The 15,906-nt window shown below is 48.1% G+C and overlaps 1 protein-coding gene across 2 annotated transcripts in view; it reads right to left on the bottom strand.

Annotated features, from left to right (window-relative positions):
• Window positions 1-15,906, bottom strand: part of TAC3 (tachykinin precursor 3) — a 211,697-nt gene that overhangs the window by 121,806 nt on the left and 73,985 nt on the right. The window lies entirely within an intron of this gene.

The raw sequence follows: 15,906 nt of genomic DNA, 5'->3' as shown, positions 1-15,906 counted from the left end.
CTTATACACGAGTATATACGGTATTTTAAATGGAAGGAGGGGGACATATCTAAAGAAGAATATAATGCTGTTTGCAGGGAATGCAGGGCAAGCGTTAGAAGAGCTAAAGCCAGTAATGAAGTGAGGCTTTGCAAGGGAGACAAAAAGTAGTAAAAAATTATTTTGGGGTATGTCAAAAGAACAAAGATGCTATATGATTTTTTACAGGATGACAAAAGTGAAGTGGCCAAAAATGATATTTAAATTCTTGCTTTGAATCTGTGTTCTCTAAGAAAGCAATTGTAACATCAACTGATCTTGATGGTGCCATCGAAGGAATAAAATAATTCACACTATCAGTAAGCAGAGAGATGATGAAGTAACACTTAGCTAATTTAAAAACATTTAAATCTCCTGGCCCAGATGAATTACATCCTGGGGTACTGAAAGAGTTAGCAGAGGAAATTGCAGAACCACTAGACAGAATCTTGGAAAAATCATGGAGACCAGAAGTCCCAGAACATCGGAGAAGGGCAAATGTTGTCCCTATCTTAAAAAAGTAAAGAAGATGGAGCCTGTAAATAATAGGCCAGTGAGCTTTACTTCTATACCAGGAAAGATCTTTGAACAATTAAACATCATGTATGTGTGTATTTGGATAAGAATACAGTAATTAACCAGAGCCAGCATGGGTTTGTAGCAAACAAGTCATGCCAGACTAATCAAATTTCCTTTTATGATGCAATCAATGATTGGGTGGATCAGGGAAACGCAGTAGATATAGTATATCTCGACTTCAGCAAAGCATTTGATAACGTATCTCTTACTATCCTTATTGAAAAAATGACCAATAATGGGATTGACAAGGCTACAGATAGATGGATTCATAACTGGCTCAGTGATCGTACTCAAAGAGTGGTAATGAATGGTTGTACATCCAATTGGAAGAATGTTTCAAATTGGGTACCACAAGGCTGTCCTGGCCCCAGTGTTCAACATTTTTACATGATCTAGATAAGGGAATGGAAGGTAAACTAATCACTTTTGCAGACAACGCAAAACTAGGAAGGATAGCAAACACATGAGAAGACGGAAAAAGGATTCAGAAGGAACTAGATGAGCTTGAACAATGAGCAGTGACTAACAGAATTGTTTTTAATAGGGAGAAATGCAAGATTCTACACCTGGACAATGGGAGTAATAAAACTAAGCAACAGCAAGTGTGAAAAAGACTTAGGTATACTAATAAATCACAGACTACACATTAGTCAACAGAGTGATGCAACAGCAAAAAAAGACAAACACAGCTCTAGGATGTATTAAGAGAAGAATAGAGTCTAGGTCACATGAAGTAATTATCCCCCTTGTGATAAAACACTCCGGGATCGCCTTTGCTGGGGTCAAAGGTCACGTGCGTTCAGCATGAAACTCAGGCGCAGAGCTGGGATTCGGGTATAACTGACACTGGGTCAGGTTTATTAATGGTGAAAGGAATGCATAAAGAAATAAAACATAAAACAAATCCTTGCCTGTCCGGCACTAACTAAACAAAGTACAACCTAACTACCAACTGGCGGGCTTCTCCCGTCCAGCCAAACCACAGTTGCAGTGGGCACTGCTTTCACTCACGTGTGTCTCTCACACAGACAGGCTCTCTGTGTTCCCAGGCAGAGCCACTCACACAACCACCTGGCAAACTTTTATATCCACCTACCATTATTCATTAGTAAGCAGGTGCGATACTGACCAGACTAGGCCACATAGGAAAGGAATCTGGGCGAGATATACCTGCCCTCATCCAATATTCCCACATGATTCTCACATATCCCCCCCTCTGCTCAGACCACTCCGGTCGAGCAATGACACCTGCCAAACAGTGTACTCGGGACAGGGCATCTGCATTCCCCATCTGTACCCCTGGGCGGTGCTCCACCGTAAAAGTGTAGGCCTGCAGGGCAAGGAACCACCGGGTCACCCGGCTATTCCGTTCCTTGTTCAAGTGCATCCACTTGAGAGGGGCATAGTCAGTGATCAGCCTGAACTTTCTGCCCACCAGGTAATATTTGAGGGCCTCTGGAGCCCACTTAATGGCGAGGCACTCTTTTTCTTTGACTGCATACCTTTGCTCGTGTTTATTCAGCTTCCTGCTAAGATAGAGGACTGGTGTTCCACTCCGTCCCTCACTTGTGAGAGTATGGCCCCGATACCGGTATCAGAGGCATCCGTTTGTACCACAAACTCGCTGCGGAAGTCCGGAGTCACCAGTACGGGCTGAGAGCAAAGTGCCCGTTTTAGGCTATGGAAGGCTTCTTCAGCCGCTAAACTCCATTTAATCATGACGGAGTCTTTCCCTTTTGTAAGATCCATCAGGGGGGTAGCGATGGCTGCAAAATTGGGTATGAACCGGCGATAATAGCCGGCGATCCCCAGAAAGGCTTGCACCTGCTTCTTGCTGACAGGTTGCGGCCAGTCCTGAACCGCCTGAATCTTATCGAGCTGGGGTTTAACAACACCCCTCCCAATTACATACCACAAATACCGGGCTTCTTCCAGCCCGATATGACATTTCTTGGGGTTCGCGGTTAGACCTGCCTCCCACAGGTCGTCAATCACAGCTTGTAATTTCTGGAGATAAGTCTCCCAGTCCAAGCTGTAAATGACAATGTCATCCAAATAGGCCGAAGCGTACTGCCTATGTGGCCTCAGGACTCGATCCATCAGTCTGTGGAAGGTCGCCGGTGCATATACACATACTGAAATAGACCTTCCGGCGTAGCAAATGCCGTCTTTTCTCTGGCAGCCTCCGCCAGAGGGATCTGCCAATACCCCTTTGTTAGGTCTAGGGTCGTAATATATCGGGCTTTACCTAACCGATCTATTAACTCGTCGACCCGGGGCATAGGGTAGGCATCAAATTTTGAGACCGCATTCAGTTTCCTAAAGTCATTGCAGAACCGGATTTTGCCGTCCGGTTTAGGAATTAACACAATCGGGCTGGACCAAGCACTGTGCGATTCCTCAATGACACCTAACTCTAACATTGCCTTTGTCATGATCCCAATGCAGGTTTTTGAGCTGCACACCGGGGGTTAATGTCAGAGCTCTGTGCAGGTTTTGACCTGCACACTTGGGGTTAATGATTGTGGCCTATTTCTGGTTCTGGGAGAGCTTCATAAACCTCTGGGTAGCTTCAATCCCTGCCAGTTATACTTTTGCCTTTGGCCTAGTGTGCTGACCCCGTGTGCCTGTATATTGCTATAGCTTGTTTATATGGTTCTGACCCGATTCTGTTTCCCGTTGTGAGTTTGCCTGTTGATTTTGTACTGCGTTATTATCTGTGTATGACTCATTGCCTGTGATCTGACTACTCTCTGCTCACCCCTCTTGTACCTTGCAGCTATCTCTGCGTATGAATCATTGGCTACGTCCTGACTATTCTCACTGTCTATGCCCCTTGGTAACTTTGTCTCGCAGTTACTCTGCTAGGAATTGTCTTGCAGCTACTAGCTCTGTGGAGTTTAGGCCACGCCTCTAGCAATCACGTGCTTCAGGTCCTGCGGCTCTGAAGTACGCATCTATTCGGTTGCTGCCCGCTCCACAGGTAGCTTTGAGCACGCTTTCGCTTTACTCAGGACACGCGCACTGGCTCAGTGAGCAAGTTCAGTGCGGTGTCTCTGACATTATAACTGGCCTACAATTTTTTTTTCTCTCCTCACTTCTGCAGCATGGACCCAATGTGTGCTTTATCTGAGCAGGTGAAATGCTTGACTCAGTCACTGCAGAAGCTTAGTTTGGAACACCAAGCTCTGGCCCAGTCCCAACGGCGGGTTGAGGACTCAGTTCAGGGGGTGCTTTCCACAGGCTTCCAGCAGGTGGGGAATAGAGATGTCATTTTAGTCCCACCTGAATCCCCGGTTAAATTGCCAGATATATTTTCTGGTAACAAGGATGATTTCAGGGCATTTAAGGAGGGCTGTAAGCTTTTTTTTTCTTTGAGACCCCGCTCCTCTGGGGATGAGAAACAGAGGGTGGGGGTGGTGATGTCCCTGCTTAGGGGGTCCCCACAAGCCTGGGCATTCTCGCTTTCCTCTTCTGCCCCTGAGAGAATGTCTGTGGATGCATTTTTTGAAGCCTTAGGGCTTATTTATGATGAGCCTGATAGAGTGCGGTTGGCTGAGGACAAAGTGATGAGTGTCTGTCAGGGGGAGCACTCGGCCGAATGGTTCTGTACTGAATTCAGACGTTGGGCAGCAGAGATTTCCTGGAGTGACGCCGCCCTGCGGGGGCTGTTCCACAGAGGCCTGTGTGAACGTCTGAAGGATGCTTTGGCATTGGCACTTCATCCTCCACCTGACTCCCTGGAGGATGCCATGGTCCAAGCGGTTCGCATGGATCGCAGGCTGCGGGCTAGAGGCATTATGCAACAGGAAACGCCCTTATTCTTCAGTGGAGATGAGACCCAGACACTTCCTATGGCTATGGAGGTGAACGCTGTCACCTGTGAGGGAAAGGAAAGAAGACGCCACCGGGAAAAGCAGTTGTGCTTCTATTGTGGGAAATCTGGACATTGGAAGAAGGACTGCCCCTCCTGTCCGTCATCCTCCAAGATGGCGGGAAACGACTAGGTCTGGGTAGTAATCGAGGAGGCTACCCAGGCCTTCAGGTACAATTTTCCTCATGTGCAAAAATGGTGCTGCAGGTGGAACTGGAACTAGGTTATGGTCCTGTTCAGACTACTGCTTTTATTGACTGCGGTTCGGCTGTGAACCTGATTGATACCAAGGTTATGACTCTTTATAAGATAGGGACAGTCAGGCTTCATGATCCTGTTAAACTTGTGGCAATTGACTCATCTCCTCTTACCCAAGACGGTATCTGTTGCAGGTCTGAACTTTTTTCTCTAAAAGTGGGTTCCACTCATGTGGAGAAACTAAGTTGTCTGGTGGTAGATAACTTGCCTGCAGGACTGGCACTGGGGATGCCTTGGCTTCAACGCCATAATCCTACCATTGATTGGGTTACAGGGGAAATCACTCAATGGGGATGCAATAGTAAATGTGGTAACCGGGGACATCTTGTTAACGCTGTTAAATCAGTGTCTGTGTCGTCTGTCGATCTGGAAGGTATTCCGGGGTACCTGAAAGATTTCGAAGACGTTTTTTCCGAAAGTGAGGCTGAGGCGCTGCCACCACATAGACCCTATGATTGTGCCATTGATTTAGTACCCGGAGCCAAGTTACCTAAGGCTCGATTGTTCAATTTGTCTGGGCCTGAGTGCCAAGCCATGAAGGAGTACAAAGCTGAGAGTCTCCGCAAAGGGCATATCAGGCCTTCTGTGTCACCTGTGGCAGCAGGATTCTTCTTTGTGAAGAAAAAAGATGGTGGTTTGCGGCCGTGCCTCGACTTTCGGGAACTGAACAAGATAACGGTTAGGAACTCTTACCCGCTTCCCCTCATCCCGGACTTATGTAACCAGTTAGCTGGGGCCCAATGGTTCTCCAAGTTGGATCTGCGGGGGGCCTACAATCTGATAAGGGTTCGGGAAGGGGACGAGTGGAAAACGGCATTCCTCACATCAGAGGGACTCTTCGAGAACCTGGTAATGCCATTTGGGTTAATTAATTCACCCGCTATTTTCCAAAATTTCATCAATGTTGTGTTTTCTGATCTGATAGGCCATTTTGTTATTATTTATTTGGATGATATTTTGGTGTATTCCCCGGACAGTCAATCTCACTTGCAACATCTAAAGACTGTTCTCCAGAGACTCAGGGAGAACCAATTGTTCGCCAAATTGGAAAAATGTTCGTTTTTTGTACAGGAGTTGTCTTTTTTGGGGTTGATTGTGTCCTGTGAGGGGTTTCGTATGGGTCCTAAGAAGGTGCTGGCGATCGCTGACTGGGTTCAGCCTCGAGATCTCAAGGGGCTCCAGCGCTTCTTAGAATTTGCGAACTATTACCGGAGATTCATTAAAGGTTTCTCACAAGTGGTTAAACCACTCACGGATCTTACCCAGAAGGGAGCTGATGTAAAAAATTGGTCTGTACTCGCTAAGGAATCCTTCTCAGCAATTAAGAAATGTTTTATGTCTGCCCCGGTGTTGGTGCAACCTGACCCATCCAAACCATTCATTGTGGAGGTGGATGCTTCTGAAGTGGGGGTGGGGGCTGTGCTGTCCCAGGGTCCGGCCACCCTTACCAATCTCAAACCCTGTGCCTTCTTCTCCAAGAAGTTCTCTTCAGCTGAGAAAAACTATGATGTAGGCAATAGAGAACTTCTTGCAGTCAAGCTGGCATTTGAGGAATGGAGGCACTTTTTGGAAGGGGCAGCTCACCCTATCACGGTTGTCACGGATCACAAAAATTTGGCATACCTTGAATCTGCTAAGAGGCTTACTCCTAGACAGGCCCGTTGGTCACTTTTTTCTTCACGATTTCAGTTCTCAATTACTTTTCGACCGGGATCCAAAAATGTTAAAGCGGATGCCCTGTCCAGAAGTTTTGATCCAGTGTCTGCCCCTGAGCCGCCGTCCTCCATTCTTCCCCCAGGGGTGGTAGTGGCGGGGGTCTCAACTGAGTTGGAACAAGAAATCCTAAGGGCTCAGGCCCTAGCTCCGGCAACCAGGCCAAGCGATAAACTGTTTGTTCCAGATTCATTGCGACCTAGACTTCTGCAGGAGTTTCATGATTCTAGGCTGAGTGCTCATCCAGGTATCATGGCCACTAGAGAGGCAGTAACCAGGGGTTTTTGGTGGCCTTCATTAAGGTCCGATGTCAAGGAATTTGTTTCTGCTTGTGGCATGTGTGCCCGTTCCAAAAGCTCGCATAACCGACCGGCTGGGGAACTCATACCTTTACCGGTTCCTGATAGGCCATGGACTCATCTTTCCATGGATTTTATTACCGGTCTTCCACCTTCCAGGGGCAATACCGTGATCTGGGTGGTGGTGGACAGGTTTTCTAAACAGGCCCATTTCATTCCCTTGGCAGCATTACCTTCAGCAGAAACATTGTCAAGGTTGTTTGTGCAGCATGTGGTCCGATTGCATGGGGTACCCCTGAATGTTGTGTCTGACAGAGGTGTGCAGTTTGTGGCCAAATTTTGGAGGGCGTTCTGTATGAAATTGGGCATCTCACTCTCCTTCTCGTCGGCATATCACCCGGAGAGCAATGGTCAGACGGAACGCACCAATCAATCCCTGGAACAAATTCTCAGGTGTCTGACCTCCGCCAGACAGGAGGATTGGTGTGATGCGTTACCATTGGCTGAATTTGCTTTTAACAACCGGGTGAGTCAGTCCACCAAAATGTCCCCATTCCTGATTAACTACGGCTTTGATCCGCATTTTGGGGAGTTTTCTCGGGTGGATTCCGGTTGTCCAGGAGCAGATGGGTCCGTTCAACGGTTAAAAAACCTCTGGGCTGAAGTCCGGCGTAATATCTCTCGGGCCCAGGGGAGATACAAATATTTTGCGGACAAAAAGAGAGCCTCGGGAGACATGTTTCAGGTGGGAGAGAAGGTTTGGCTCTCCACGCGTAACATCAACTTAAAGGTACCGTCAGTTAAGTTGGGACCAAAGTTCATTGGTCCGTACGAGATTATGGAGATAGTCAACCCTGTGGCATATAGGTTGCGTCTCCCCGCCTCCTTAAAAATATCTAATGTGTTCCATAAGTCTCTGTTGAAACCAGCAGGATCTGTCAAAGAGAACTCTGAGACTGTTGTTCCTCCAGTGCTGGTGGAGGGTCAATTGGAGTATGAGGTCGGACATATTGTGGACTCTCGGTGGGTGCGCCGCTCTTTGCAGTACCTGGTTCACTGGAAGGGATATCGACCAGAAGAGAGCTCATGGGTCCCTGCTCGTTCGGTACATGCGGATCGCCTGGTTCGGGCGTTCCATGCCAAGTACCCGGGGAAGCCTGGGGGTCCAGAGGCCCCCCGTTGAGAGGGGGGTACTGTCATGATCCCAATGCAGGTTTTTGAGCTGCACACCGGGGGTTAATGTCGGAGCTCTGTGCAGGTTTTGACCTGCACACTTGGGGTTAATGATTGTGGCCTCTTTCTGGTTCTGGGAGAGCTTTATAAACCTCTGGGTAGCTTCAATCCCTGCCAGTTATACTTTTGCCTTTGGCCTAGTATGCTGACCCCGTGTGCCTGTATATTGCTATAGCTTGTTTACATGGTTCTGACCCGATTCTGTTTCCCGTTGTGAGTTTGCCTGTTGATTTTGTACTGCGATATTATCTGTGTATGACTCATTGCCTGTGATCTGACTACTCTCTGCTCGCCCCTCTTGTACCTTGCAGCTATCTCTGTGTATGAATCATTGGCTACGTCCTGACTATTCTCACTGTCTATGCCCCTTGGTAACTTTGTCTCGCAGTTACTCTGCTAGGAATTGTCTTGCAGCTCCTAGCTCTGTGGAGTTTACGCCACGTCTCTAGCAATCACGTGCTTCAGGTCCTGCGGCTCTGAAGTACGCATCTATTCGGTTGCTGCCCGCTCCACAGGTAGCTTTGAGCACGCTTTTGCTTTACTCAGGACACGCGCACTGGCTCAGTGAGCAAGTTCAGTGCGGTGTCTCTGACATTATAACTGGCCTACAATTTTTTTTTCTCTCCTCACTTCTGCAGCATGGACCCAATGTGTGCTTTATCTGAGCAGGTGAAATGCTTGACTCAGTCACTGCAGAAGCTTAGTTTGGAACACCAAGCTCTGGCCCAGTCCCAACGGCGGGTTGAGGACTCAGTTCAGGGGGTGCTTTCCGCAGGCTTCCAGCAGGTGGGGAATAGAGATGTCATTTTAGTCCCACCTGAATCCCCGGTTAAATTGCCAGATATATTTTCTGGTAACAAGGATGATTTCAGGGCATTTAAGGAGGGCTGTAAGCTTTTTTTTTCTTTGAGACCCCGCTCCTCTGGGGATGAGAAACAGAGGGTGGGGGTGGTGATGTCCCTGCTTAGGGGGTCCCCACAAGCCTGGGCATTCTCGCTTTCCTCTTCTGCCCCTGAGAGAATGTCTGTGGATGCTTTTTTTGAAGCCTTAGGGCTTATTTATGATGAGCCTGATAGAGTGCGGTTGGCTGAGGACAAAGTGATGAGTGTCTGTCAGGGGGAGCACTCGGCCGAATGGTTCTGTACTGAATTCAGACGTTGGGCAGCGGAGATTTCCTGGAGTGACGCCGCCCTGCGGGGGCTGTTCCACAGAGGCCTGTGTGAACGTCTGAAGGATGCTTTGGCACTTCATCCTCCACCTGACTCCCTGGAGGATGCCATGGTCCAAGCGGTTCGCATGGATCGCAGGCTGCGGGCTAGAGGCATTATGCAACGGGAAACGCCCTTATTCTTTAGTGGAGATGAGACCCAGACTCTTCCTATGGCTATGGAGGTGAACGCTGTCACCTGTGAGGGAAAGGAAAGAAGACGCCGCAGGGAAAAGCAGTTGTGCTTCTATTGTGGGAAATCTGGACATTGGAAGAAGGACTGCCCCTCCTGTCCGTCATCCTCCAAGATGGCGGGAAACGACTAGGTCTGGGTATTAATCGAGGAGGCTACCCAGACCATCAGGTACAATTTTCCTCATGTGCAAAAATGGTGCTGCAGGTGGAACTGGAACTTGGTTATGGTCCTGTTCAGACTACTGCTTTTATTGACTGCGGTTCGGCTGTGAACCTGATTGATACCAAGGTTATGACTCTTTATAAGATAGGGACAGTCAGGCTTCACGATCCTGTTAAACTTGTGGCAATTGACTCATCTCCTCTTACCCAAGACGGTATCTGTTGCAGGTCTGAACTTTTTTCTCTAAAAGTGGGTTCCACTCATGTGGAGAAACTAAGCTGTCTGGTGGTAGATAACTTGCCTGCAGGACTGGTACTGGGGATGCCTTGGCTTCAACGCCATAATCCTACCATTGATTGGGTTACAGGGGAAATCACTCAATGGGGATGCAATAGTAAATGTGGTAACCGGGGACATCTTGTTAACGCTGTTAAATCAGTGTCTGTGTCGTCTGTCGATCTGGAAGGTATTCCGGAGTACCTGAAAGATTTCGAAGACGTTTTTTCCGAAAGTGAGGCTGAGGCGCTGCCACCACATAGACCGTATGATTGTGCCATTGATTTAGTACCCTGAGCCAAGTTACCTAAGGCTCGATTGTTCAATTTGTCTGGGCCTGAGCGCCAAGCCATGAAGGAGTACATAGCTGAGAGAGCTTCATAAACCTCTGGGTAGCTTCAATCCCTGCCAGTTATACTTTTGCCTTTGGCCTAGTGTGCTGACCCCGTGTGCCTGTATATTGCTATAGCTTGTTTATATGGTTCTGACCCGATTCTGTTTCCCGTTGTGAGTTTGCCTGTTGATTTTGTACTGCGTTATTATCTGTGTATGACTCATTGCCTGTGATCTGACTACTCTCTGCTCGCCCCTCTTGTACCTTGCAGCTATCTCTGTGTATGAATCATTGGCTACGGCCTGACTATTCTCACTGTCTATGCCCCTTGGTAACTTTGTCTCTCAGTTACTCTGCTAGGAATTGTCTTGCAGCTCCTAGCTCTGTGGAGTTTAGGCCACGCCTCTAGCAGTCACGTGCTTCAGGTCCTGCGGCTCTGAAGTACGCATCTATTCGGTTGCTGCCCGCTCCACAGGTAGCTTTGAGCACGCTTTCGCTTTACTCAGGACACGCGCACTGGCTCAGTGAGCAAGTTCAGTGCGGTGTCTCAGACAGCCTTCACTTCTCGGGAAACGGCTTCACGGCGCTTCCGGAATTCTGTAGGGTTTCACGTGAACAGTGACACCAGGTTCCGTTACGATGTCATGTTTCATTAGCGTAGTCTGCCCTGGTTTTTCTGAGAAAAACTTTTGGTTGTGAAGTAGAAACTGCCTGACCTCAGTCTTTTGCCGCTCCGAGAGAGTCTCTGCAACCCATACCTCCGGTACGGTATGCCAGCAGACGGGACGGGCCAGCTCCGCTGACAAGGCAGACCGATCTTTCCAGGGTTTTATCAGATTTACATGATAAACCTGTTCAGGTTTCCGTTTACCTGCCTGGTATACTTTGTAGTTTACTTCACCAACTCTTTCCTTAATCTCAAAGGGGCCCTGCCACTTTGCCAGGAACTTACTGTCCACCGTGGGGACCAGGATCAACACCCTATCTCCGGGTGCAAACGTACGGATCTTGGCGCCCCTATCATAGATTCTGTTTTGGGCTCCTTGAGCCTGTATCATGTGTTCTTTGACGATAGGCATAACAGCCGCAAATACGGTCCTGCATTTGTGTGACGTGATCTATCACTGTTTTAAACGGAGTCACCTGACCCTCCCAGGTTTCTTTTGCAACGTCTAGCAGTCCGCGAGGACGTCGGGCATACAATAACTCGAAAGGCGAGAATCCCGTGGAAGACTGGGGTACCTCCCTGATGGCAAAAAGCAAATACAGAAGTAAATAGTCCCAGTTCTTCCCATCCTTGTCTATCACCTTTCTCAGCATCTGCTTCAGAGTTTTATTGAACCGTTCGACCAACCCGTCTGTTTGAGGGTGATACACGGATGTGCGTAACGGTTCGATTTGTAACAATCGGCAGAGCTCCTTCATTACCCTGGACATAAAGGGGGTCCCCTGGTCGGTGAGTATCTGTTTTGGTATACCGACCCGACTAAACACATGCACCAGTTCCTTGGCAATCGTCTTGGTGGCCGTGTTACGCAAAGGGATGGCCTCCGGGTAACGAGTGGCATAATCCAAGATGACCAGGATATGTTGGTTTCCACGTGCAGACCGTGGAAGGGGTCCAACTAAATCCATCCCAATCCTCTCAAACGGGACTTCAATAATAGGTAGGGGTACCAAAGGGCTACAGAACCGGGGCTTAGGTGCAGAGGCTTGGCAGTCAGGACAAGACTCACAATATGCACGAATATCGTGATGCATGCCTGGCCAAACAAAACAGTGTAATATCCTTTCGGTGGTTTTCTGGACTCCCAGGTGACCTCCCATCACATGTCCGTGGGCCAGGTCCAGCACCTTCCGCCGGTATGGTTTTGGCACGACTAATAGTTGCACCGTGTCTTCCCCCTTTTTCTCTATCTGATAGAGTAAATCATTCTCCAGAACCATGTAAGGATATGCCAGCCTAGAGCCAGGTTCTACGGGTACCCCATTTATTACTTTTACATTTGTCCTAGCCTGAGAAAGGGTAGGATCCTTTATTTGCTCGCTTTGGAAGTCATCTTTCTGAACTTCTAAATCTGGCAAACGGGGAGGTTGATGGCTGTCGGCCTCCTCCTTTTCACCGGTCTCCTCCGTATCACCCACCATGACTGAAAACGGGAACTGCAGGTCATTTCCCGCAGACTCTTCCCCCGAGTCTTCCGGGGAGACCTCTTCCAGGGGTTCGGGACCCACACGTGCCCTGGGAGAAGAATCATGTACACTATTACCCTGGGGCATCAACTGATTCTCCCACAATTGCCAGAAGTGGGGAAAATCCCGGCCCAGGATAACATCATGCAATAACGTCGGGACGAGTCCCACTTTATGTTGCACAGACCCATAGGAAGTAGTAATACATATGACCGTGGTGAGGTATGAACAGGTGTCTCCATGCACACACGTTACAGAAAATTTGTCTGATGGTCCAGTCGGGGCTGACACCAGACTGGCCTTCACCAGAGTCACCACACTTCCCGAGTCTAACAATGCCGCCACATTTTTGCCATCAACAGTTAAATCACACAAGTGTTTTTCCACATCCTTTTGACCGGCATTCACACTCACTACCCGTGCAACCATAGACATGCGGTTTTTAGAGTCTGTGACGTCGCACTGCATGGGTTCAGTAGTGACCGGACAGTTCGCAGCAATATGTCCCATCTCTTGGCAGCGGAAACACCTAACGGGCCCCTTGCTTAGACCATAGTTCGTTACTCTCGGCCTCGCAGTGCGGGCAGTCCCGTTTTCCTCCCCCACTGTCTTAGGGATTTTTCCATCTCCCCTACTCCCTGGAACAGTCTTACCGGTTCCACGTGGAGACGATGAAGAACGAGGTGGGGTAGCGTCGTCTCGGAGTCCTTTTGCCACGGAGTAACGTTCAACCAGATCCACTAGTTGATCTGCCGTCGCAGGATTTCCATGGCTTACCCACTTCCTCAGGGCTGGCGGTAGAGCTCTCAGGTACTTGTCCATGACGACTCTCTGGATTATCTCTGGCGCTGTCAGCACTTCGGGTTGTAGCCACTTCTTCGTCACGTGGATCAGGTCGAACGTCTGTGACCGCGGTGGTTTATCCGGCTGATAAGTCCATTGATGCACTCTCTGTGCACGGACAGCGGTCGTCACTCCCAGCCGGGCCAAGATCTCGGTTTTCAATTTGTCAAAGTCCTGCGCAGCTTCAGGCTCTAAGTCATAATAAGCCTTTTGGGCCTCACCGGAAAGAAACGGGGCAATCAGGCCGGCCCATCGTGCCTTCGGCCATTTTTCTCGCACCGCCGTCCGTTCAAACGTGGTCAGGTAGGCCTCGACGTCATCTTCGGTCGTCATCTTCTGCCAGTACCGACTCACGTGAATCACTCTCGACTCGGCTTCCAGGTTAACCTTATGTAGGCTTGCCAGGCGCTGCGCCACCTGCTGGAGAAACGAACGATCGGTAGCTGTCATGTCCACCAACTCCTTCAGCTGGGCCATCATCACCCGATTAGCTTCTTGCTGGACGGCGGTGGACTGTACCAGCGCTTTCACCACGTCCTCCATGCTCATGCTTGCAACACGATGCCCGCATTCTCCACCACAATGTGATAAAACACTCCGGGATCGCCTTTGCTGGGGTCAAAGGTCACGTGCGTTCAGCATGAAACTCAGGCGCAGAGCTGGGATTCGGGTGTAACTGACCCTGGGTCAGGTTTATTAATGGTGAAAGCAATGCATAAAGAAATAAAACATAAAACAAATCCTTGCCTGTCCGGCACTAACTAAACAAAGTACAACCTAACTACCAACTGGCGGGCTTCTCCCGTCCAGCCAAACCACAGCTGCAGTGGGCACTGCTTTCACTAACGTGTGTCTCTCACACAGACAGGCTCTCTGTGTTCCCAGGCTGAGCCACTCACACAACCACCTGGCATCCTTTTATATCCACCTCCCATTATTCATTAGTAAGCAGGTGCGATACTGACCAGACTAGGCCACATAGGAAAGGAATCTGGGTGAGATATACCTGCCCTCATCCACTATTCCCACATGATTCTCACACCCTCTATTCCTCCTTGGTCAGGCTTCATCTGGAAAACTGTGTCCAGTTCTGGGCACCACATTTTAAAAAAGACAAAAAAACTGGAGCAGGTTCAGAGAAGAGCTACCAGTATGATAAGAGGACTGCAAAGTATGTCCTACAAGGGATGATTAAAGTATATGGGAATGTTTAGCTTGCTAAAAAGAAGGCTAAGAGGACTTAATAGCTGTCTACAATTATCTAAAGTGGTGTCACAATGTAGAGGGATCATCATTATTCTCATTTGCACATGGTAACATGCGAAGCAATGGAATGAAACTGTTAAGGGAAGATACAGTTTAGATATTAGAAAAAAACTTTTTGACAGTGAGGGTGATCAATGAGTGGAACAGGCTGCCATGAGAGATGGTGAGTTCTTTTTCAATGGAAGTCTTCAAACAGATTCTGGACAGACATCTGTCTGACATGGTTTAGTAAATCCTGCACTGCATTCAGCAGGGGGTTGGACACAATGATCCTTGAGGTCACTTCCAACTCTAATATTCTATGATTCTGAGTATGCTGAGATGGCTGTTATCCAAATGACTGGACGAAACACTGTTTGACCAACTGTCATGTAATATGTATTGCCGGTTTAAGCAATGTGACACAGGGTCAACAACGCCAACATGGAGAATGGCTCATATGGACCCCACACATCCGTACTGTATATTACCTTGTACATGGACTACCATTCATTGTTATGGCTGACTTGTACTGTTACATTTCAGCCACTGCAGGGGCATGTAAGAATCTATAGGTAGCTTTTCCCAGCTATATTAATTGATCCCTGGGGATTTAAAGAGTTGTGGAGAGGTGTCTGTCAGACACCCTTATTACTAACCCCATAGTCAAATTTAATAAAGACATAGAGTAAAGTTCTTTAATTGAAATAAACAGTCCCTGAAACTCTTTCAGCCATTTGTTTACCAAAAAATAAAAAGCAAAGTTATTCTCACCTTTCTGCCGATAACCTATTAATGCCCATGTCCCATGACGATCCAGATGGTTTGTTGAGTGGTCACATCAGTGCTGCGCCCTCTCACCACGTCAGCCGGAACACACTGAGCTGATCGTGAGAACGTGACTGCGTTTGACCGATGGTAAGCTTAAGGATGTGACTGCTAGTCAGACACTCACTTCTGGGGCAGCTGAGGGCTGTTGATGTTCTTAGTCTGGGAGGGGGCCAATATCCATGACCCCTTCCTAGGCTATTAATATCATCCCGCAACTGTCGGTTTAGCCTTTGCTGGTTAGTAAATATTGGGGGCCCCTTTTTTGTGGAGGGGCTGAAATAACCAGTAGAGCCTTAGCAAACACTTGTGAGCTGATATTAATAGCCTGGGAACCTTTATGGCTATTTGCCCCTTCCCAAAATATTAACATCGGCTTTCTCTCAGCTGGTTCTGAAAATGAAGTGGGACCGCATGCCATTTTTTTCATTTATTTATTTAAACAATAAATGCTAGTACAGAAAATTAAGCATGCAAAGCACTGATTAGAAATCACACTGGAATATTTCTTCTATCTATCATGTTCCTAATTTCTATCTCTTTCTTTGAACATCTTTCATGCATAAAACTGTAATTTCTTTACTGAATTTCATCCCATATGTGTCCAAATTACAGTATACTGACAGCACACAGACAAACTGATGTCAC

The sequence above is a fragment of the Dendrobates tinctorius genome, unplaced genomic scaffold (genome assembly GCF_039654945.1).
Source record: "Dendrobates tinctorius isolate UK_male_01 unplaced genomic scaffold, ASM3965494v1 ptg000051l, whole genome shotgun sequence".
NCBI lineage: Eukaryota > Metazoa > Chordata > Amphibia > Anura > Dendrobatidae > Dendrobates > Dendrobates tinctorius.
This window is presented reverse-complemented; position numbering and strand designations above follow the sequence as displayed.